The sequence below is a fragment of the Miniopterus natalensis genome, chromosome 20 (genome assembly GCF_054644295.1).
Source record: "Miniopterus natalensis isolate mMinNat1 chromosome 20, mMinNat1.hap1, whole genome shotgun sequence".
NCBI classification, from domain to species: Eukaryota; Metazoa; Chordata; class Mammalia; order Chiroptera; family Miniopteridae; genus Miniopterus; species Miniopterus natalensis.
Window position 1 is genome coordinate 1925455 of NC_142100.1, and position 22727 is coordinate 1948181.

The window sequence follows — 22727 nt, forward strand, 5'->3', positions numbered from 1 at the left end:
CTGTCCCCCACCTCCATCACCCTAGATTCCACTTCCCCTACCCTGCATTTTTTCCTATAAGACATGTCTCTTTGTAACATATCATAAAATTTAGTTATTTATCATGTTTATAGATGTTGTCTAAGTAGGCTTTGCTATGGTATGGATTTTTGTCTTTTTTAGGTCATTAATGTATCCTGAACACTAAGAAAATTACCAGGGATATAGTAGGTGTCCAATAAATATTTGCTGACTTGAAGGAACAAATGAATTGCAGGCACTCAGTTAATATTTGTTGAGTGAATGGTCAGGACTCCTCGCCTTATCTAAGCTATCCTATGAATATATTCCATTTGTTAAATGTCTTTTGTATGATAGGCCTAGGTACATATGATCTCATTCAATTAGCTCTTAAATCCGTTGAGATAGATCATTGATTCCTCTATTATTGATGAAGATATGCCGGCTCAGAAAAATTAAATAACTAGCTAAAGACCACCCCACTGGTAAGTGACAGAATTTGAACTTAGTACTGTATGCCTCCCATCCTGCCACAGCACTTCTCAATGTATTCACATGGGTATGAGCCACCTAGAAACGCACTGCCTCTATAAATGAAACATTGCCCCATATGAATAGGTAAGTCTTCATCATTCCTAGATAATAGTAGTTTCCTATTAGACTGAGGTTAGATTCCAGAGCATTCTGTTACCTACGATGAGTCTGGTTATTCCCTCTCCTGTTCTAGAGCCAGCCAGCAATGCCTATTACTGAACTAGGCTGGTAATTTGCAATTCTAATGATTCTCAAGAATTTAATTAGTATCATGGCTTTAATCAGGAGCACTGCAAATACAGCTGATGTCATCAGAGCTTAATTAGTTTGAAGGAGAAAAAGTTTTTACAGTCTGAACATGTCTCCACTGGTATAAAGTTTTCAGAAACTCATGAAAGAGGAAAGAAACTTACTTAAAATCTAGATTCTGTGATTAAAGACTTTTTTAACATTACACGGGAAATGTTTTTGAAACTGTAATATTACTAAAATAAAAATATGAAGGTAACAAAGTACCAATTTAATCAGTTTTACAGGTCTGTTGAGGTATAAATTACAAATCATGGCATGATTACTTTTAAATCTTTAGAGTTGGACAGCTATCACAACAATCCAGTTTTAAACCATTCCAATCACTCCCCAAATTTTCCTCAAGCCTGTTTGCAGTCAGTTTCTGCACCTAGCCCCCATTCCCAGGCAACCTACCCAGTCCTAGGAAACCACTGCTCCACTCTCTGTATCTTTAAATTAGTCATTTCTAGACACTTCATATAAATGAGATCACATGATAGGAGTACTTTTACATCTGTTTTCTTTCACTTAGCATGTTTTCAGATTCATCTAGGTTGCAGCATGTATCATTAATATATATTTTTTTACTATTGAATAGTATTTCATTGTATGGAAATACCCCAGTTTGTTTACCCATTCATCAATTCGTGGACATCTGAATTGCATCCATTTGGCTATTCTGAGTAATGTTGCTGTGAACATTCATGTATGAGTCTTTATGTGAGCACATATTTTTATTTCTCTTGGGTACATTTCTAAGAGTGGAACTGATGAGTCTTATACTAAGTTTTTGTTTAACATTTTTTAAAATGACTAAACTGTCTTCCAGTGGCTGTTCCAGTTTGCATTCCCACCACAGCACAGGGCAGATACTGGTTCTTAAAATTGCCATAGGTGGCAGAACTGAAAGTCTTTAACTTTTTGTTTGATCTTTGAATTGTAACCTTGAAAGAAATCTGTGAACTACTGAAATCATTGTAGACAGTTAGAAGGAGTAATGGAAAATTAATTGAAATAAATGAGGTTTAGATAAGAGAAGGGATTTGTGGCAAGTAAGTGTACTCAGGGATAGTATTTTCAGATTTCATTTGCTAGGAAATAAAATCAACCAATTAAATAAAATAGCTCTCTAGAAAAATCAGCTATATTAGTCATATAGATTGCTCATTTACCCAGATTTACCCTGAGATTATATAACCAAGACAGTGGTTTGATTTCTATCTTTCTCCCTTCTTTGCTATCCATATCTTGGAGAGAAGTACATTTGGTAAGCTTTCTTCATTTTAGTATTTATTAGTTGAACTGGATTGAGCCCAATTACATATGGGAAACTCCAAATTGTTTCATTTTATTTGCTATCTTCAAAACTCTTGATAACATATATGTCATCAGCCCTAGCTGGTTATGCTCAGTGGTTAGAGCGTCAGTCCCTCGGACTGAAGGGTCCTGGGTTTGATTCTGGTCAAGGGTACATACCTTGGTTGAAGGTTCAATCCCAGCCTTGTCATGGTGCATACGGGAGGCAACCAATCAATGTGTCTCTCTCACATTAATGTTTTTCTCACTCTTTCTCTCTCCCTTCCACTCTCTCTCTAAAAAAAAAAAATAAAAATAACAAGCAATGGGAAAAATATCCTCAAGTGAGGATTAAAAATATATATATGTTATATATATATCATCAAAAGAAAGATGACACAACAGGATCAACTCTTGAGTTGCAAATTTAGTTTGGAAATAAAGGTAGGCTCCTTGTGCAATGTATGGGTTCATTCATTCATTCTGGAAAAGATTAATAAATTCCTTGAGGTGTCATGAGTAGTGAGACACAGGCTGTACCTCAGAAGGGGTGACTGACATGACAAAGAATACTGCAGTGCAGTGTTATAAGAGCTGCCATCAAAGTCAGTACAGACTGGAGGGAAGGACGGATGCACACAAAAAGGAATAGGTTAGGAAAGTCATCATGAAAAAAATATTTTTTGAGCTGTTATGTTAAAGAGGAGTAGGTATGTGCCAGGGAGGAGCTCATTCTTGCTAGATGCTAGAGTGGGAACGCAGGCCTGCAGGGGCGCCTCAACCCGGTTTCCTTCGCAGGGGAGTGTGAAGGGGCACTGAGCATGCGAGGCAGGAGAGGACGTGTCTTATATGTCTTAGGGAAAGGGCTAAGTTATCCAATAGAAAACAAGGATGTATTGTAGGGTTTATGTGGGATTTGACACTGTAAAGTTTGAATTTTATTTAGTTCATTTTTACTATAGTAAAGAAATGGTTAGGAGGCCAATTAAAAGTCTATTGTAGTAGCCAAGCTAAACCTATGAACTAAGGCAACAGAAGTAATAGGAGGCATAGCATATGATGAATATTAAGAGGCAGGACCTACAGCAGCGGTTTGGGGTGAATAGAAATTATCTGAGAACCATGATAGAATGCAAACGTCCTAGGTCCCATCTTCATGGTTTACAGGACTGGGCTTTCGCCCGGGAATCTTCCTTGTTATGAGCACTCAGGGGTGCAAATGCAGGCTACTGAGGGTGCTGGTCGGGGAGTGCGACGATTTGCCGGAGGAGCATCCTGCAGAACCACTGATTCTAGAGCTAACGTCAAAACCAGTGAAACCAGGGTGGAATTCAGAATAAATGCAGTGCTAAATGTTGGGGGAACTTTGCCAATGGGCTCTGCTACATTGCTTATCACTCTGATCTGGCTAACTTTGAAAAATAAAATTACACTTCAATGGTAAAACAATTTAAAAGTAGTCAACATGGGCAACAAATGTAATGGAAATGTATTGGCCTATGTAAAAGATTCCTAAATGGCTAACTCATACTCACCTAAAATTAATCTCTATCTCACCATGTGGTAAATTGCTTCATTTTCCATAAATTCACTCTTGGGACAAACATTTTTATTCTTCCTTCAGAATACTCCTGCCCCTCTCTCTCATCTGTTTACATATAAGACAGATTTTAGTATGATCTCTTTTAGACCATAAACTCCAAAAGGGTAGAAACTGTGCTTGTCAAAAATCATTTTATTCTGATGTGCCCATGGAAAATAGGCACAAAATAAATGTTTTGTGCTGATGAAGATGCAAATATGTTGATGCTTTATTTGCATACTACTATAATGTGCTGAATATGTGATTTGTGTACTATGTCCATTTGAAAGACTGTGGACTGTGCTGCTAAAACACCAGAGTGATAAACTCTTGCATGGTGTACAGAACAGGGTCAAATAATGTCCTTATTAAACTTCCACATTCATGACAAGTCTGATAGAACATGGCTAGCCTATACTTTGTTTCCTTTTTTTAAAAATGCATCTTTATTGCTGAAAGTTATTACAGATACCTCCCATTAACCCTTCCCTCTCCCCCCAGGCCTTCACCGCACTATTGTCTGCACCCACGGGTTATGCATACATACATGTAAGTTCTTATGTTAACCCCCTACACACACTCCCTACGCCCGCCTTCCCTCTGAGACCCCTTAGTCTGTTCCATGCTTCCATATCTCTGGATCTATTTTGTGCCTCAGTTTATTTGGATTTAACATAATACTCTCAGGTCCTGTCATGCTGTCTCAGTGGTTAGTTTACACTTGAACAAATTTTTTTATTATGTCCCCCAACCAGAATTATAAATACTGACTAATAAGACAGCTTACACTTATTGAATGATTGTTTCATGCCTGGTACTACACTAAGTGCTTTACATGAAATATTTCATTGAATGTTCATGATAACTTTAAGTTGATACTATTATTAGCCCCATTTTACAGATGAGAAAACCAAGGCTTAGAACAGTTAAGTAAACAAGGTCAAGTAATTAAGGAGTAGGGATTTGAATTTATGTGTTTGTCCAGCTGAGCAGCCTCTTAAAATGATCTCATATTGTTTCTCAATTTTCCATTCTATATAAGCAATGGAAGAAGTGAATTTAATACAATGGAAAATAAATGACAAAATCTGGAGTACCTACTTCACAATGTTAACCTCAGGGATCACCAGCTGGAAATGTACCCTTTCTCTTTTCCAGTAGTATGATGGTCTATATGTAACACATCACTCTCCAGGGAGGAAAAAGTCCTGATTTGTAGCATTTTCAGATTTCCATGGTATAAATACTCACCAACTTGTCATTACTAAATGTAGAGTTGGAGAGAGATTATGTATTGTGTCTGTTCCTGAGTAACCCCAGACACGTGGGATCAGGGAGGAGGTGCTTGTGCTGTTCTGTGGGAGAACCCAGTGCAGGGGAAAGATGGTGCTCCCCTGCTTACAATGGGGTAGAATGCAAGTGCCACCAGGCTATTATTACAGAGTGATGACAGCTGAATATATTCTCTGACTCTACAGTTAATAGCTTCCTGACCTAGACCTCATTTGCTAGACCCAGTCCCAAAACCAGACTGCATTAGTGCCTATAGGGCTTTTATTATTGCCTAACCCTCTCAACAGATGCAGGTCTAACCAAACCCATGTCTAATATAAGCATGCAAATGGGGAGAAAAAAGGGAAAATACTTCCGTGCTGGATCACAATCCACAGAGGAAGAAGTGGGTATAAGCAACTGTCTGAAGGGAGGACACCAAAGGCCATTGTCATGGAATTCTTAAGCAACATAATATTGATTCAGTCCAGTCATTATTCATAGTTGTATCTTTTATCCATTTATTTTTCACATTTAAAATATTTTATTATCCATCTTCTTATGAAAACAGTGTATGTGTTAGGTAAAGCATGGTTTTTGCAGTCAGACTTACCTGAAACATTTTATTTGCTTTCAGTACCATTGAATCCTCACTAATATTACGCTCATTTTACAGCAAAGAAAACAGAGTCACAAAGACATTAAATGACAGTTTCTTAACAGGAACCAAGATAGGCCTAACTCTAGTGCCTGAGTTCTTTACCAATGTACATTCAGAGTTTCTCTCCCCTGCAATCACTCTCTTCTTTTCAGACTTCAACAATCACACTCATTTCTTCTCCTAAGAGTTTGCCAACACTAGTACCTCAATCCGGAAGGATGCTCCCTCTCCCTACCTCCATCCCTTAAGCTATCCAAATCCTTGCCATTCTTTAAAGCCTGAATCAAGTCTCAACTTCCTTGTATTGTTCTCTTGGATGATTCTAACCAGTTAGATATCCCACTTATATACATCCTGGCTCTATATAATGAGCGTTAATTTTGCCTTGCCTTAGTTGCTCCCTGGTATATAACTTGTTGGTAAATTTTCATGGGCAGAAACCATATGTAGACCTCACAATGCTAAGGTCTTCGTAGATGCTCATTTGTATTTTACTTTTTAACTTTAAAAAACTTTTTTAGATCTTATGGTTTTTATTTTTCCTTTTTATTGAATTTATTGGTTAACAAAATTATATATAGGTTTCATGTGTACAATTCCACAACACATCATCTGTGCACTGTATTGTGTGTTCACCACCGCAAGTGAAGTCTCCTTCCATCACTATTGTCCCCCCATAACCTCCTCCTACCCTCCACCACCCTCTCACCTTGGCAATCACCACAGTGTTGTTCCTGCCTGTGAGTTCTCTCTCTCTCTCTCTCTCTCTCCCCCTCCCTCTCTCTCTCTCTCGATTAACAATACTGTGCCCATAAGTCTATTGATAAAATGAAACTCTGAGAATTCTAGAATTGGGAGGAAGATTTAACATTTTTGAATGCTTATTACATGGCAAACCCTAAGCTAAGTATTTTACTCATATGATTTTATTTAAACCTATATGTTTGATATTCTGACTTCCATTTTACAGATATTTTAAAAGGCCCAGAGAAGTTAAGAAATTTGCTAACACCTAAATTTGCAGCAAAGCCACAACCTAAGTCTGAACCTATCTGACTCCAAAACCCATATGCTGCCCTGCAGGTCATCCTGCCCATTGCCTGGCACCTGTGAGAGAGGCACCCAAGTGGAACACCAGGGGCGAGAATTCTACCCAACCAAGAAGGATTCCAGATGGTCACTTGGTAATGCAGCCCAGGTTCTGGTAACCTTGATATTCAGAAACATGTTCTTCTTGTCTATTTTAATTCTCTTACTTCTATGTCATGCCATTTCCCTGTGTTTTATAGGTAAGAAAACAGACAAGAGCTGGCTACCATTTCCTTTACAATACTCCTGCTTTGACTGGAAAATTTCTATGATATCATCTCAATTTCCTTTATTCTAGTATGAAATATAGCCATCTGCCTCTTAGGGTGAAGGTTGTCCTAACTGATAGGCTTTCCTGCCCAGGCATAATTCTGACTGTCTTCAGGAAACATGAGTGAGAGCCATGAACAGGGCTGGACAATCAGTCCATGGACTGATGCATTTGAGTCAAAGGCTCCTGTTGAAACCGGCTGGCAGAGCGTAGTAGCAAAGATCATTGAAGAAAGAAGAGTGTTGAGGAACAATATGCCCCCCCCCCCCCGCCCCAGTTACTTGCCACCACCAGTCACTTCCAAACAGACTCCAAGTCAGCATATGGGGTGGGAGGGTATAGAAATGAGGCAAGGAAGCCATGGCAGCTACTACTTTTGAGAAACCACGGATTGACAGGCAGCCGCCATGCCCTGGCACCTGGGGAATAAGTGCAGCCGCCCAGGAAACAGGAAAACATGGTGGGGAGCAGAGGAGGTGAGCCTTTCAAAAAGGGAGTTAAAGGTTTGGAGCCCAGGGGCTGAGAAAGGCATTGCCCAACGTCATGCTGAAAATGGGAAAGCTGACCTGAGCCCGGGTGTGACAGGGAGAGGGAAGCCCAGGAGAAAACAACACTGGCACGGAGCCTGTGCTAGCCTGATGAAATCAATTTGTTTGCTTTCTTACAGGAAGCAAAAGGAACAGCAGTCCGGCGGTGGGCCTGCCCTCCACACCTCACCTCCTTCCCCACGTGCATGCTGGTCGGGGAGAATGGTGGGGGCCAGCTCCCTACAAGGAATCAAACAGTACATTTCAAAGACAAAGCCTGTGCCCTTTACCTGCAGATCAAAGTTTGCTCTTAGTGTGTGTCGAAGGAGAAAGAGAGAAGAATGTTGCCCCTTCATTCAATTAAAAAGGGATTATGGGCTGACTGACCAGGTAAGCAGTGTGATCTGTGAACAGAAACTGGTCCTTTGGAACTGGAACTGTGGCCAAACAAAAGCCCTAAGAGACGCAATCAGTAATGGTTGACTGCAGCAGGTGTAAGCGTGATGCCTGCTCCTGCATGCCTGCAAGGGTGTGCACAGTATTTTCTGCTGCTGTTGCTAAGATGGTTTCCCCCTCGCTAGCCTTTCACCCAATCAAAAGACAGCTACTCCTCATTGGTTGTCTGGCTTCATCGAATGACCATGACGAGCTGGAGTCCAGCCCACCTCATTGGTTTACTCCTTAGCCCACTGTCAGGGGAAAACAAATCAGACATCTAATCAATATTTTGTTAAGTGACACTAGACCCCTGGATAAATTTGCATTAAATTCCTCCCTGTCTGTGCCTTGGCACTCAGCATCGTATTAACCTCAAAGGTAGAGAGAGAGGCAAGCATACAAATGCTGTCATCTTTGGCCACTTTGAATGTATTTGTTAGTCTAGGCAAAAATGTTGGAATGCCAAACATGCAAAAGAATTCCTTATAAACAAGATGTAAATCTTCTGAGCAGAAATGTACGTAATTAGGCCAGATTATTGGTGACCCTTCTATGTACACATTCCTTCCTTCCTTCCTTCCTTCCTTCCTTCCTTCCTTCCTTCCTTCCTTCCTTCCTTCCTTCCTTCCTTCCTTCCTTCCTTCCTCCCTCCCTCCCTCCCTCCCTCCCTCCCTTCCTATAATAACACACAAATATTCATTGAACACCTATTGTGAGTCAGGTTCTGTCTGAAAGCCCAGTATCTATGATGGATACATCACTGTGCCAGGCAGGACTCGTTTCCCTTGTGGGTCACTCTATATCAAAGCAGGGCATAAGAGGGTCAGGGTTCATCATATTCTAAACAAACTGGTCCTAAAAGGAACTGGCTCTGACCATCATTCACAAAATGGGATGAGACCAAAGTTCCACAGTTGGGTGTACCTTGGAGGGAGACACAGATTATGAATCAAAAATTGGTCTAATGACCAGGACTTCCCAGAATTCTACATAGATCTCAGATAAAATGTGGTTGCATAGTAATCCTGTGGAAGAAAAAATTTGAGGTTTTAATTAGTATCCTCTTTCACAGAGAATATAGAAGCAGGCAGGAAAGAAATTCCATATGCCCTCTACCACCTATTAGCAGCTAACCTATGTCTATCCTGCACTCCTTCCTTTTATAAGGAACAAAGAGATTGTGTTTCCATCTAAACCGACACTTTCATTTATGCACTAACCCCATCTCCACTCACTAACGCAAGGATCCCCTATAATTCTTAACTTGTTCTTTAACAACATCAAATTTTAAAATATTCCCTCTCTTCTAGTCATTTTTATTGTCAGAAAAATATGCTGCAATATCCTTATCTTAAAAAATAAAGATAATAAAGGAAAAAACAAAAAAACTCCTTATGGATCCAAGGCTGAAACACACTGGTACTAGCATGCTGATTTTTAAAATATTCAAACACTTTGTGAACCTGTTGGCAAGAACTCACAACCCTGAGCTTCCCAAGTACCTCCCTCCACTTTTTTCAACCCAACCTCTCCCCTGAGACCTCCTGGACATTTCCTAATCCAGCAAATGAAAGTTAAAGTCTGGATCAGCAAGACCCTCAAGACTCTGCTCCAGTTCTATATTCGGCATCCATTCTGATCTGTCAGTGCCTGGGACACATTTGTTAATATTAGGCCCTACATTTTCTTTGCGTCTTCCCCCTCTAATTACTTTCCTCTCCTTTAGAGCAAAACCCTTGAAAGACTTGTCTATTCTCATTGCTTCTATTTCTCTTCCTGTTTTCTTTTGAACACATTCCAATCAGGTTACCTTTCCGATCTTTCCAGCATCACAGCTTTTCTCAGGGTTATCAATGAACCTTTATTTTGTCAAATCTAAAAATAAATTCTTAGTTCTCATGTTGTTTTGCTTATCAGCAGTGTTTGACACAGTTGACCACTTCTCTTTAAAATATATTCACTGTTTTACCTTCTTTCGTGTCTCTGAGACACCCATCTCTCTCTCAGTTCTCTTTCCTATCAGCTTACCTTTGTTTTCCTTTGCTGGTCCCTCCTTATTTTCTTGACCTCTACACATGGAAGTGCTCAATCTGGGGAACTTACCTTCTTTCCTCTCTACATTCACTTTCTGGCCGTCTATTCCAATACAGTGGCATTGAATACAAGCTATACCCCGATGGTTCTCACATTTCTATCTCCTGCTTCAACATTTCCCCTGACATCTAGATTTAACTATCCAATTGTCAACTCTGCATCTTCGCTTGAGTATCTAATATACATCTCAAACTTACATTGTGTAAAACTGTATCATTGATCTTCCCCTCAGAAAATTTCCACATGCTCCCGGTTTCCTTCATTCCAGTGCATGGCCACATCATTCTTTCCAGGTTCAATCCAAAGTTCCTGCACTCAGACTTGACTCTTGTCTTTTGTTCACACCACACTATAACCCACTTGCAAATTCTGTCATTCTACCTTCAAATCAGATCCAGAATCTGGTCATTTATCACCACTTCCCACCATGGCCATTCAAGACCAAATACTACCACACCACGTTTCCTCTTTATTATTGCAAAGACCATTCAAAGGTATCCCTGCTTCACCTTTGCCCCATAACCATATCTCCTCCATATATAGTCAGTTCATGAAACTCCTATGCTCAATGTTTTCAAATGGCACCATCTCCTCTAGAATAAAATCTAAAGTCTATACACTATTCCTACACACTGAAAGGCAGAGTTAACATGGGTTTTTCCTTTAAGGAGTGATTTATTGTATAAGTTTAAAAACAAACAAAACAGCCAACAAAACCAATTTGTACACAATGTAATGGTCAGCTATGAAATTTAACTTTTCATTTAAGGACAGAAAATTCCCTTAATATGCATTAAAACGATGTCATTTGTCTCCACTGGCATCATAAGCTGACATTAAAAAGTAATTAGACATTAAATCTAATTTCCAATGTACATAGTGAACACTCAATATATCTGTTGAGTAAATAAATGAAAGCTTAGGAAATAGACTTTTATTTCTTACTTATGATGATGAAGGCCATATATATCTACTGTGGAAGGTATGGTATTTCACATATTTAAATTACATTTTTACCCCAATACACTATTATCTCCATTTTAAAGGAAGCCATAATTTTGTGGTTCAGAAAAGTTCAATGCCTTTCTCAGGGCATCATAAGAAATGGCAGAGTTTGAGATTTGAACAATGGTCTGTGTGGTTTCAATGCCTGTGCTTCTGCCATGGCCATATCATGAAGAGTCATTACATATCTGTAAGACTTTTAGGATTACATGGTGAGCAAAAGTAGGTTTACAACTGAGAGTTTATTCTTGTATTATTATTTATTAATTATTGTATTATTTCTCATACAAACAACTGTAAATCTACTTTTATCCCATCCTCTATAATGCTATCATCATTATTATCTTGATAAACCTCCAAAGATCATTGAAAAGTGAGAGGAAGATAATCGTGTCTTTAGTCTACAGATGGGCATACTAAGCTCCAAAGAGGTTCAAGGTCAAGCAAGGAGATTTAGAGTCCAGTCTTCTGCCCCCTTTGCCCAGTATGTCTTCACTGCTGTCTCATGCTATGTTACCTCTATTTTTCTTAGCTAAATGAATTGGACCCATTCACTCTTTATGTCCCAGAATGAATTTTTTAGAGTTTATAATCTCATAATATTTATAGTTTATTAGTCACCTTTCTCATATACTATCCTTTATAATTCCCTATCTCCTGGAAGGTAGGAGCATGATGCTGTTTTCTGAAGATGTTCTCAAGCTCATGGGAAGCTGAAATCAATTAGTCAAACTTCAAATGTCAAATTTCAATCAGGCATTTACTTATAAAATGAAATCAAAACAATTTCAAAATTTGTTTACTTGTATATTGTGACATAATCCAATAAAGAACCATATTCAGTGTGATGAAAATTTTCTAGATTTCACTGTAATTTTGAGAATCAAGCTTCTGTTAACCAGTCATGACTTAACCCTATTCACAACGAAAATGTTCCTTTTTGTCAGTAGCCTCTGTGTTGAATGATCCTTCTATGGTCAAGGGGAAGAGCCAAAGAAGAAAATCTTATTGAGGATACAGAGAAGTAGGATAACTGTGTATAGCCTCTGCCAAAAGAAGACTGATCAGCAAAGCCTAGTAAATATGAAACCCCAGCTGGCTGAGTGAATCAAGATGAAAGTATAGTTATTAGAAGCATAGCTTTATTTCAGTTCTCCAAGTAAGAAAACAATAATTCATACAAAGCTTTGCAATGGGGTCAACTCTATGGAATGATTAAATGAATGAATGGTCATTCAGTCATCCAACAAGTATGCCTGCTGCTTTCAAGGCACTGTTGTCAGTGTCATAAAGGGAAACCCTTTGTGAAATGCTCTGTTGTGTGTACAGTTGTCTATAAATAACCTCTTTGTTTGACCTTTGCACCTAGGCACATCAGCACTTGTATGCCTGTATATCCTGTTCAAGGAAACTTTGCCCTGGGAAAGTCAGGGTTAGAGAAATAACAGTATAGTAACAATCCTGTTAGTACAGTCTACAGGAATAATTTTAACACATACACACACACAATGGAGACAAAAACCAGGTAAACCACTTTTAAGTGAATTGCTAAGAAATATTTTGAGATAAAGACAAGTCTAGTAGTTGCACAAGCTATTAACTCCAGATCATGGTCCAAGAACCAAAATAAGTGCATTTTTTTAAAAAAGTAGGTTAGTTCTTGTTTGGTTTACTAAAATTAATCCAGCAGTTGATTTTTCAGAAATCAATCAATTTTCTTAAGATATGGCATACACTGGAGGTACAATAGTTGCTGTCATGTTTGTATAGTTAATATGTTTTTTCTACATATTTTTCATGTGTGTAATTCATGATCATAAGATTCCTGAAACATTAGAATTATTTTTTTTGGATGATTCATATTCTTTATCAGTGTTGAGTAGAAAAAGGACTCTCGTAGAAAGTCCCAAATCTAAATGGATGGCCTCTCAAATGGAAGTACTTCTATGGACTGGAAAAAGGTTACTATGGCACTGGAATCAAGGGCATGCACATATTGGGGACCTACCAACTCACATGACCCAGAGTTGGAAAGGATTTCCTGACTGATTCTTTTGGCACATCTGTGAAGACTATAGGGCTCTGCAGAGAACAGTTGGATAACCACTGACTTAGCCTACCTCCTCCTTTCTCAGAGAGAAAGGTCCCAAGAAATTCAAATGCTTCATCTAAAATCATATAACCACTTATTGCTGAGCTGAAACAAGTTTCCTGATTCCCAAGACAGCACTTTCTCTCATACCAGACTCCTCTCAATTTCAGAGCCTACTGCAATCTCCCTATAGCAAAATGTGCCCTCCATTCCAGACAAACAGAGTAAGCCAGGTTGAATCTGAGCCACTCAAGGCCATGTGTCAATGCCAGTCTCCCACAGGCAGTGCCAGCCTTGGCATCTGGTCCTGGTCCCTAGCACTTATACTCTCATAATTAAAAAGCTGACATATATAAACAAACTGTAATTTAAGCATTATGTGGTCAGTAAGTAGAGGCCAGAAAGCATGAATGTTGACTCATAAGGTAAGAAGAAGCCAGTTTACAGTTTTCTAGTCTTGTTTGTTTCTGGTGACAGGTAGATAAATATTGCAATTGCAACCAAGAGCTTTTTATAACTCTTAACTCAAAATATTCCTCAACTCCATAGCAAGTTTAACAAAACATACTCTATCCCATTTGGGGTGAGTGGGACTGTCTGGGGCCCAGTGGGTTGGAGTTATTTTCAGGTTTCAGTCAGGATTTGATTACTTCCCTGAGACATGCCAGTAGCAACATTATGGGAAAATCCTTTGTGGCTCTTTGTGGACAACTAGGACAAACTACTGGCTCAGACTATAAGCGACTGTTTATGACTTTACCAGCTCTCTTCTTGGGACAGACACCATTCCCAAGAGGCCCACACAGAAAACATCTGAGAGAACTGAAGCAGACCCAGCAGCAGCAGCAGCAATAGCATAAGCTGAGACATATGCTGTTTTCCCCTTTGCTGCAGTCTGATTGTGGTCATTTTTTTGCACTAACAAGTTGTATTTCCCTTTTTGTGAAACAATCTAGAGATTCATTATTCAAATCATGATCAAGGGCATGGGCATCACCTGGGAGTTTTGTTGAACAGGCAGAACACCAATCCTCATCCCAGTCCCACGGAATCTGCATGTTAGCAAGACCCCCATAAAATACGCAGGAAATGTGAGAAGCAGTGCTCTAGAGATTAAAACCATGATTCTTTGGCTTCACCCTTAGCTTCATCTATAAAATTTTAGTGAACCACTTTGAGTTTTCTGCACATTTAAATGGAGAAATAAAAGACCACAATTAAATTCAAAACTTACTTAAAATTTGTGTGCGTGTGTGTGTGTGTGTGTGTGTGTGTTTTAATTTGCTCCAGCAGGTTTATCACTTCCAGTTTTTCTCTTAGGGCTGCTGGAGCAGAATGTTCTTTGGATCACCAGTAAGAATTTGAAGGAGGAATATACATTGTGGATTGTGAAAACCAATAGTAAATATAATTTGGCATTAAAGTACCTCTCCATTTCTGAACATCTAGTTGGCTACCAGATCCTTTAGATTTTACCTCCTAAATGATTTTTTAATCTGAGTCCTCCCTTCTATCCACTGCCTCCTGTTAGCTCAGGTCCTTATGATCTATAAAGGACATTAGAGTGGTCTCTCAACTGTACACTTGGTCTTCTTGTGTAATATTTTACTATCCTCTATTGTATTCTCCAAACTGTCATCAGAAAGAACATTCTCAAAGACAAATCTGATAATACCTTCTTGTTTAAAGTCCTTTAATGATTTTCGATAAAGGCAAGTTTCAAAATTTTCATGTAATGTCCTTGGTGAAGTTGTCTCTTTTAACCTGTCCAATCCTGTTTCTCCCATTTTCTTCCTTTTTCCCTTTTTTCTTTTATCACCTCTGTGAATCTTGATCGTTACTCTGTCACCAAGGCCCCTGATGGCACTCTACCAGCAGCACCTTCACTGAACTGTAGTGCTTGTCCACTTGTCTTTTCCTTGCATTAGTCTTTGAGGACATTGAGCCAGGAACCATGTCACATTTGTCTTTTGCATCTTGAGTATCAAGTACTATTGCCAACAGAGAGTGGGTACTCAATTAATGTTTGATGAATTAAATAATTACATGAATATAGTCACTCTGTAAAATAGCTATCATGTTATCCCTGGGAACAGTGAAAAACACACAGCAACCACAGATCTAGTGGAAACATTTTCCGTTGATTAATCTTTGAGATTCCCCAACGATGAATATTAAAGACAATTGATGTTAATAGTGAAAATTACTCATGTTAGCTCTGCCACTACCCTAAAGGGAAGTGACCTATCTCAAATCATTTATTAAACACCTAATCACCTGTCACTTCTAATGATCAGCAGGATTATAGCCTAAGACACAATCAAGCTCTGACTTCTAGGGTCTTTTCAGTCTAACACAGTAAACATGGACACCAGTCACTCTCCCAGATAGCACTCTTACTTGTGGGACTTAATGGTGTTGTCAGAAAGGGAGAGGGACAAGAGGTAAGGCCAACCAAAAAATAAATAAATAAATTGTTCTAGAAATTAGGTCTCAACCTCTGCTCTCCTGTTTCCCCACATTAGGGTTCACAGGACCTTCTATTTCAAACTCAGCTCATTTGGTCTCTAAGATCAATTTGGACCTTGAGCAAAAAGATTTCAAGGGCCCCAGCTCAGCTCTGTTGCTCAAAGGTCAAGCTGCACCTGTACCTTGTCTTCCATATTGCATCCCATTTTTCTGCTCCTAAGGCCCTGAGCCTACCTTATGGTACAGTTTCTGCTGGTGAAAACAATATCAATAATGTGATTTCACACATTAATACAACCTTACCATGTGTAAGGCACCATTCTGAGTACATTATATGTATCAACAAGTTTAATCTTTACAATAAACCTATTACTGATGTGAATTATCACACTTTACAGATGAAGGAAACAAAAATACAGAAATGTTTCCATATGCTGCTTACTTTTTGATTTCTCCTGATCATGTTTTGTCCAATTACTGTAGATTTCATGATTCTGACTTGTTAGAGTTGCCTTACCCTTCAGATATTATGCTCTGAGCTTTGAAGTTGGATCTGCATGCCCTTTGTTCCTATGCCATGTGCCCATTGCCACCTTCTGGTCCAGCCATCCTATTACAGATTCATGTGCTCACTCCATCACTGTTCTGAAGAAGAGGGCAAAAACAGCCATAAGGGCATTTATTTTCTACTTTTTTAATACAAATAATTAATTCTGATAGAATTAAACTCAGGGTATGTAATATGAACAAAACACTAAGTGATGACAGGCATTCACTCTATATAATATCAGAATTAAGAAAAGGGGAAAGACAAAGTTTGATTTTAAAAATGCATCATTTTGAGGGGAGATCCAAGATGGTTGCAGAGTAAGTGGAAGTTACACTCATCTCCTTCCAGGACCAAACTATAATTACAACTAAGATATAGAAAAATCAATCTAAATAATCAACTGAAGACCAGCTGAACAGAAGTCTCATAACCAAGGGGAAGCCACATCAAGACTAGTAAGAAGGCATATTTTCACAATGGCATATTACTCGGCCATAAAAAAATAAGGAAATCTTACTTTTTGACAGTGTGGAAGAAGCTAGAGAGTATTATACTAAGTAAAATAAGTCAGAGAAAGACAAATGCCATATGATTTAACTTATATGTGGAATTTAAAGAACATTATAAATGAGCAAACAGCACAGAAACGGACTCATAGATACAGAAAACAGACTGATGGCTGCCAGAGGGGAGGTCGGCTGGAAACTGGGTGAAAAAGGTGAAAAGATTGAGAAGTACAGATTCATAGTTACAAAAGAGTCATGGGGAGGTAAAGTACAGCATATGGGATGTAGTCAATAATATTGTAGTAACTAAGTATGGTGCCAGGTGGGTACTGGAAATATCAGGGGGATCACTGATACACGGTTGTCTAACCACTCTGCTGTACACCTGAAACTAATACATAATAATATTCAATGTAATTGTAATTGAAAAATATTTTTAAAAAAGAATGCATTATTTTGCAGGCATTCTCTTTGATACCTATTCAGGCTCCCAAACTCTTTTGGGACAAAACACAAGGTGTCCATACAAAAACTAAAGTATCTACACACAGTAAAAAATAAAACATTGCTGCTGTATTACCTGGGAGAGAGAATTTGTAAAAGCAGGTGGAACAAATTCAGGGTTTTGTCCCTAGCAAGCCTTTTCAATGGACTGCACATTCATTTCCTCTCCCATTTGCATAGTTCAGATAACAACAGCTCTGTTTCCTGCTCAGTACTGAGGTCAATGTCACAGAAGCTGTTGAGCAACAATTCCCCTTTCAGACAGTTTTATGGCCAGCTAGATGAGAAGACTTGGAGACAACAGAAAGGGTGCCATCTCTGCCTTGGTTGGAGTTCTAAAGCGACTGCATTTCCAGACACACATACATAGGGGTGCCTATAAACATCCTCCGGGGAACTTGGAAAAACAAGCTAGATTTTATTTTGCTACTCCGTATCTCTAAATCAGAACCTGCTAGCTATGGCCTCGGTATTTATATGCATTTATATTAAGCAAAGAGATTCTGATACATATTGATTAGGAAATATTACTAGAATTATCATCTTAGAAGAGCATGAACAAACTAATAGTATACATATTCGGTTCCAATAATATCAGAGAACAGAAATAAGATACGGATAAACTAAATTCAAAGAATCAGGACTACAGGAGTGCCCTTAAAGATAGAATTCTGGTCATGTTGAAATGGGCTCTGCAAAATTTAGTCAATGATGACTGCCCCTTAAAGAGATCAAATTTGAAGACAGCAGGAAGAAATTACTATATAGCTGGTCCTCACCTAAGAGACACATAAATTAAAAATTCTTAAATAATGAGAGAAAAGTTAAGACTATTAATGTGAGTCTTAGAAAAGATTCGTGATAAGGGTTTTGATTGTCCATTTACTATCTGGTACATTCAAATTTTCATTTAATTTACAAGTATATAATGAACATAAATTGAGGAGAGATATATTTATTTACTCTATTAAATAAATGATGCCTAAATGACAAATTCACAAGGAGAATTTTGCTAAGTCACAACATTGATCAGATTTTTCTTCTCATTGCCTCTCAGTTTTGGTCCTTCTATTAATAACAGCAGTTGCTTGAGTCAGGAATATCATCTGAAACAAAGCTCTGGTCATGTGATGGACTGTGAAGGTCCTATACAAGCAAGATCTGCACAGAACTGTAGGAGCTTTGGGTCTTGTTTAACTAAGATAGGTCATTAAAAGAAATGAAAAGATGTCTTCTGGAAGCTTAATTAAGGAAGTTAATTCTAGGCCTGATCATAGGCCCATTAACCTTTCTCTGTTCCTAAAATATCTTATGTAATGTCAAAAAGAAGCCAAGATTAGGGGGAAAAGCTGTGTAATTAAACCTATTTAACTTCAGAATAGAAATGTGTCAAAGGATAGAAGCAATTGGTATGAAGCACCTAACCTGTATTTATGACCCCCAAACCCACAACCCACATACCTCTTTTTGCTGTACGCTGCTCACACTTCCTTTGCTGTGGACTGGGTGACCTGCCTGGCTCATGTACCTATTGTGCTGACTGAGCTCTAGGAACTCAGTTCTGAAAATGCTGCAAGGACACACTGTCCTGGTACTGGGACAAATATATTGCTGGTTTCAATAAAGATTTTTTTTTTGCAAAACAGATTATTTCTAAAGATGTTTAAAAAGATAGTTTTCCCTAACCCACAAACACTTTTCTTCTCCATCCTGTAAGAAAGTAGCCAGGCTGGGGTTGAATTTGGTTCAACATCCAAGAAAACCTGGTGTATGAATTTTCTTCCATGAAAGTACATGGTTATCAATGTAAACTCTTCCAGAATGCCAATGTAAGGCTTAGTATGAAGGGCAGAGGCATAGCAAGAATTTGCCTGCTTTCTCAAGGACAGCAGAACTTTGCAAGGGAAGTGTAGCCAGCAGGTTCCTTCCTGTCCATTAGGAAACCATTAGTGGGCAGAGGGAGATAATGACCATCACTTCTGCTCTGCTCAGCCACCCAGCTTCCCCTTAGCTGTGTGTCCTGGGCTACACCAGTAAGGAGAGAAGCATTTTCCATTCATCCAAAACCAACCTGAAATGCTGCAAGTTTCAAATAGTAACATAAGAATACAGGTCTCTGTGAAATACCAGCAGATTATGCACACTATAGATTCTTCATGATAACTCTGTATTCTTCAGGGACCTCTCAGTGCATCTTCTAATATGAGAGTTGACATAAAATACTGGAAACCTGTAATTTTATTTGTTAAATCTGGCAACTCTAAGTAATATTTAACTGGTAATCATCACCCATCACCATAAAACAGGACACTGCAGAGAAAACTTGGAAACAGCCTTATTGTTTCATTTTACATATGAGGAAACCGAGACCCAGGGCTTTTGGGCAGAGGCTGGAAGGACTGCTTCTTCTTATTAAAAATTTATCTTTATTGTTAAAAGTATTACAGATATCCCATCTTTCCCCACTAACCCTTTCCCCTCCCCGCCTCCCCAGGCCTTCCCCAAACTACTGTCTGTCTTTGGACTAGCATATGTGCATATAAATTCTCTGGTTAACTGCCCCCATCCCTCCGAAATACCTCAGCCTGTTGCCTGTTTCCACGTCTCTGCATCTATTACTCTCATAGTTACTTAGGGGCAGTATTTGGACCAGAATCCAGTCAAGTTTATACTCACTTTTTCCCACTACTCATGCTGTTTCTCTAATAACAATGCAACATGCGTATATACATATACACACACATATTTTTCTTTTGTAAGCTGTTGAATAGGGCTTCCCAAAAGCTAACATTCCTTGAGCATTATGCTCTTGGGGCCTCTGTGCTAACTTCGTGGATATGCTCTGCCTTGCACCTTACTGCTTTTGTGGTCTTATATTGATTAAGTAGTAAGAAAAAAAAAATTTTTTTACTGCAGGGAAAGGGTCAGAAATAACTTTTCAAAACCAAAAATAAAGATGTCCTTGTTTATATCCTGTTTTTTTAAGTATTTGGGCCATTGAACCCCTCCATCAGTGTTAATAATCCATGCCAGTATTCCAGGCAAAGGGTCGTAAATACAGTTGAGTCTGTTCTGCAAAATCATTTGCGAGAGATTATTCAAGTCTAGTTGGAACATACCTTATACCTTCAGTGACTATCCTTTCAGAACCTTCTATATATACTTTGCCATGAGAAGATATGGTATGAAATGTATTATATACATAAGTCTCTCACTCACTTATGCAGAGGTGGAGGCAGATTTAGCCTTGGCTGTGATCAAGATAAACTGTCCCTCTCCGACCATCCCCTGCTATTGTCACCATCAGGTGTGCTAGTACCCTTCTTGTTTACAATAAGATTTCTTTAGGTCTTTCCCTCCTAGAAAAAACCGATTCAGAACCTCTTTATAAAATGTAGTCTTGGACTTTGAAATAATGTAGGCATACACACTAGTATAAATGAGTTTAATCTAAGACTTATATAATACTAATATTAATCCAGTTGACAATTCAGGTTTTTATTCATGTTTTAAATAAAGAATTATTCTTTTCAGATGATCAGTCCTATGGACAGAATTGCATTTTCCCAAAATTCGTATGTTGAAGGTCCAATCCTCAATATAACTGTATTTGGAGATAAGGCCTTTAAAAAGGTAATTAAAATTAATGAAGTCATAACAGTATGACCCCAATCCACTATGACTGGTGTTCTAATAAGAAGAGGAAGAGGGATATGGGAGCACTGAGATAAAGTCATGTAAGGACACAGCAATGGGCAGCCATCTGCAAGCCAAGAAGGGAGGGCTCAGAGTGATCCAACCTTGCCAGCCTTGATCTTGACTTCCAGCCTCCAGAATTGTGAGAAAATAAATTTCTGTTGTTTGCACTACCCAGTCTGTGATATTTTATTAGGGCAACTCTAGCAGACCAATACAATCCAGATAACTCTCACAAGCATTAACTAAATAATTTTAGAAGTACAAGATACATGAAAGCAAGAATTTTGTCTTGTTCATTGTGATATTCACAACACGTGCTATAGTGCCTTGCACATAACCAGTACTTACTAAATAGCTACAGAACAGAAGAACAAATATATAGCTGTACCCCATTCCCCACAGAGCCATATCATCCAATGTAACCACAATGTGAGACTGGAAGAGCAGAGGCTTTGGAGTCAGAGACTGATTTCATTAACCCTTAACCTTGGGGAAATTTTCTATTCTTCCTGGGCCTTAGTTTCTAAGCTGAAAATTGACAATAGTAATGTGTTTACCTTTTAGTTGTTGGGAAGATTAATTGAGATAATATGCCTGGCACATAGTAAACATGTGTAAAGTGACAGTTGCTATGCTAATGAAGAGCTTCATCTTTTCATTCATTTATTTACTCAACAACTACTCATTGAGCAAACCCTTTCCAGGTATCCATGATTGTTCCTGGCATTGAGAATAAATGAGTAATAAAACAATGCCTTAGCTCATGTATGTCTTATATTCTAGAGAGTGAAGTCAAAAATAATAAGAAACAATAAAATAATTTCAGAGGGTGGTAAGTGCCACAAAGAAAATAAAACAAAATAACGGGATAATGATTGTGTATGACAGGAAATGTGCAAAGGGGTATTCAGTGAAAATCTCTGCGACAAAGAGAGGGTGAGTCCTGAATAATGAGGAGATGTCAGCCTGGAAAATGTCTGGGGGAAGAGCATCCAGAGAGAACAGATGGCACAAAAGGCTTCAGGAGGAAATGATCTTGGCATATTCAAGGTTGGTGTGGCTGCAGTGCAGTGAACAAAGTGGAAAGGGGTGCAAGATGAAGTCAGTAAAATCAGCTTGGGCCGAATCATGTAAGGACTTATAGGCTAGGGTGAGAAGTTTGATTTCTTCTAAATGCAATGAGAAACGATCGTAAGACCTTAAGCAGGGGTGTGGCATGATTTGATGTACAGTAAAAGCATTGTTCTACTGCGACAAGGAGGCTGGGGTAGAAAGGCATGAGTGGAAGCAAAAGGCTGGTCAGGATTCCTGTCCATAGTCCAGGAGAGAAAGCATTGGCTTGGATTAAGATGGTGGTTGAGACGAATAAGGGATGAATGGAGATTATTGTGAAGGCAAGCGGATAGGACCTCTGATGGATCTAATGTGAACAGACATAAAAGAGAGAGAGAAGACCAAGGATGACCCATAAGGTTTCAACTTAAGAAACTAAGTAAGATGGTACCATTTATTGTGATCAGTTATGGGTAGGACGAGGTGGGAAGAACCAAGAAAGGTATTAACCATGACTTTGTCTCTATTTATTGGCAGAGTTGGTGCAAACTTCATGGCATGCACAGCAGAAGCCCGTTCTCTTGGGAGAAATCACTTTTAGTTGGTTGTCAATAACTCAGGTGAATTATCAATTCATTGACCATTGCTAAGCTTCACTCTGTAACAGGATGTGTGAAAAATGATCTGAACAAAGCTTGGGTTTTTCACTGGACTCCTATCAGAGATCTTGGTTTTCTTCCCTATGGAATGAAGTTTTTTAATGTTTATTTTTATGGCATCTCCCAACTGAACCA

At 38.7% G+C, this 22727-nt stretch overlaps 1 long non-coding RNA gene across 1 annotated transcript in view; it reads right to left on the reverse strand.

Annotated features, from left to right (window-relative positions):
* Window positions 1–22727, reverse strand: part of LOC107534113 (uncharacterized) — a 278218-nt gene that overhangs the window by 138803 nt on the left and 116688 nt on the right. The gene's annotated exons all lie outside the window — the stretch shown is intronic.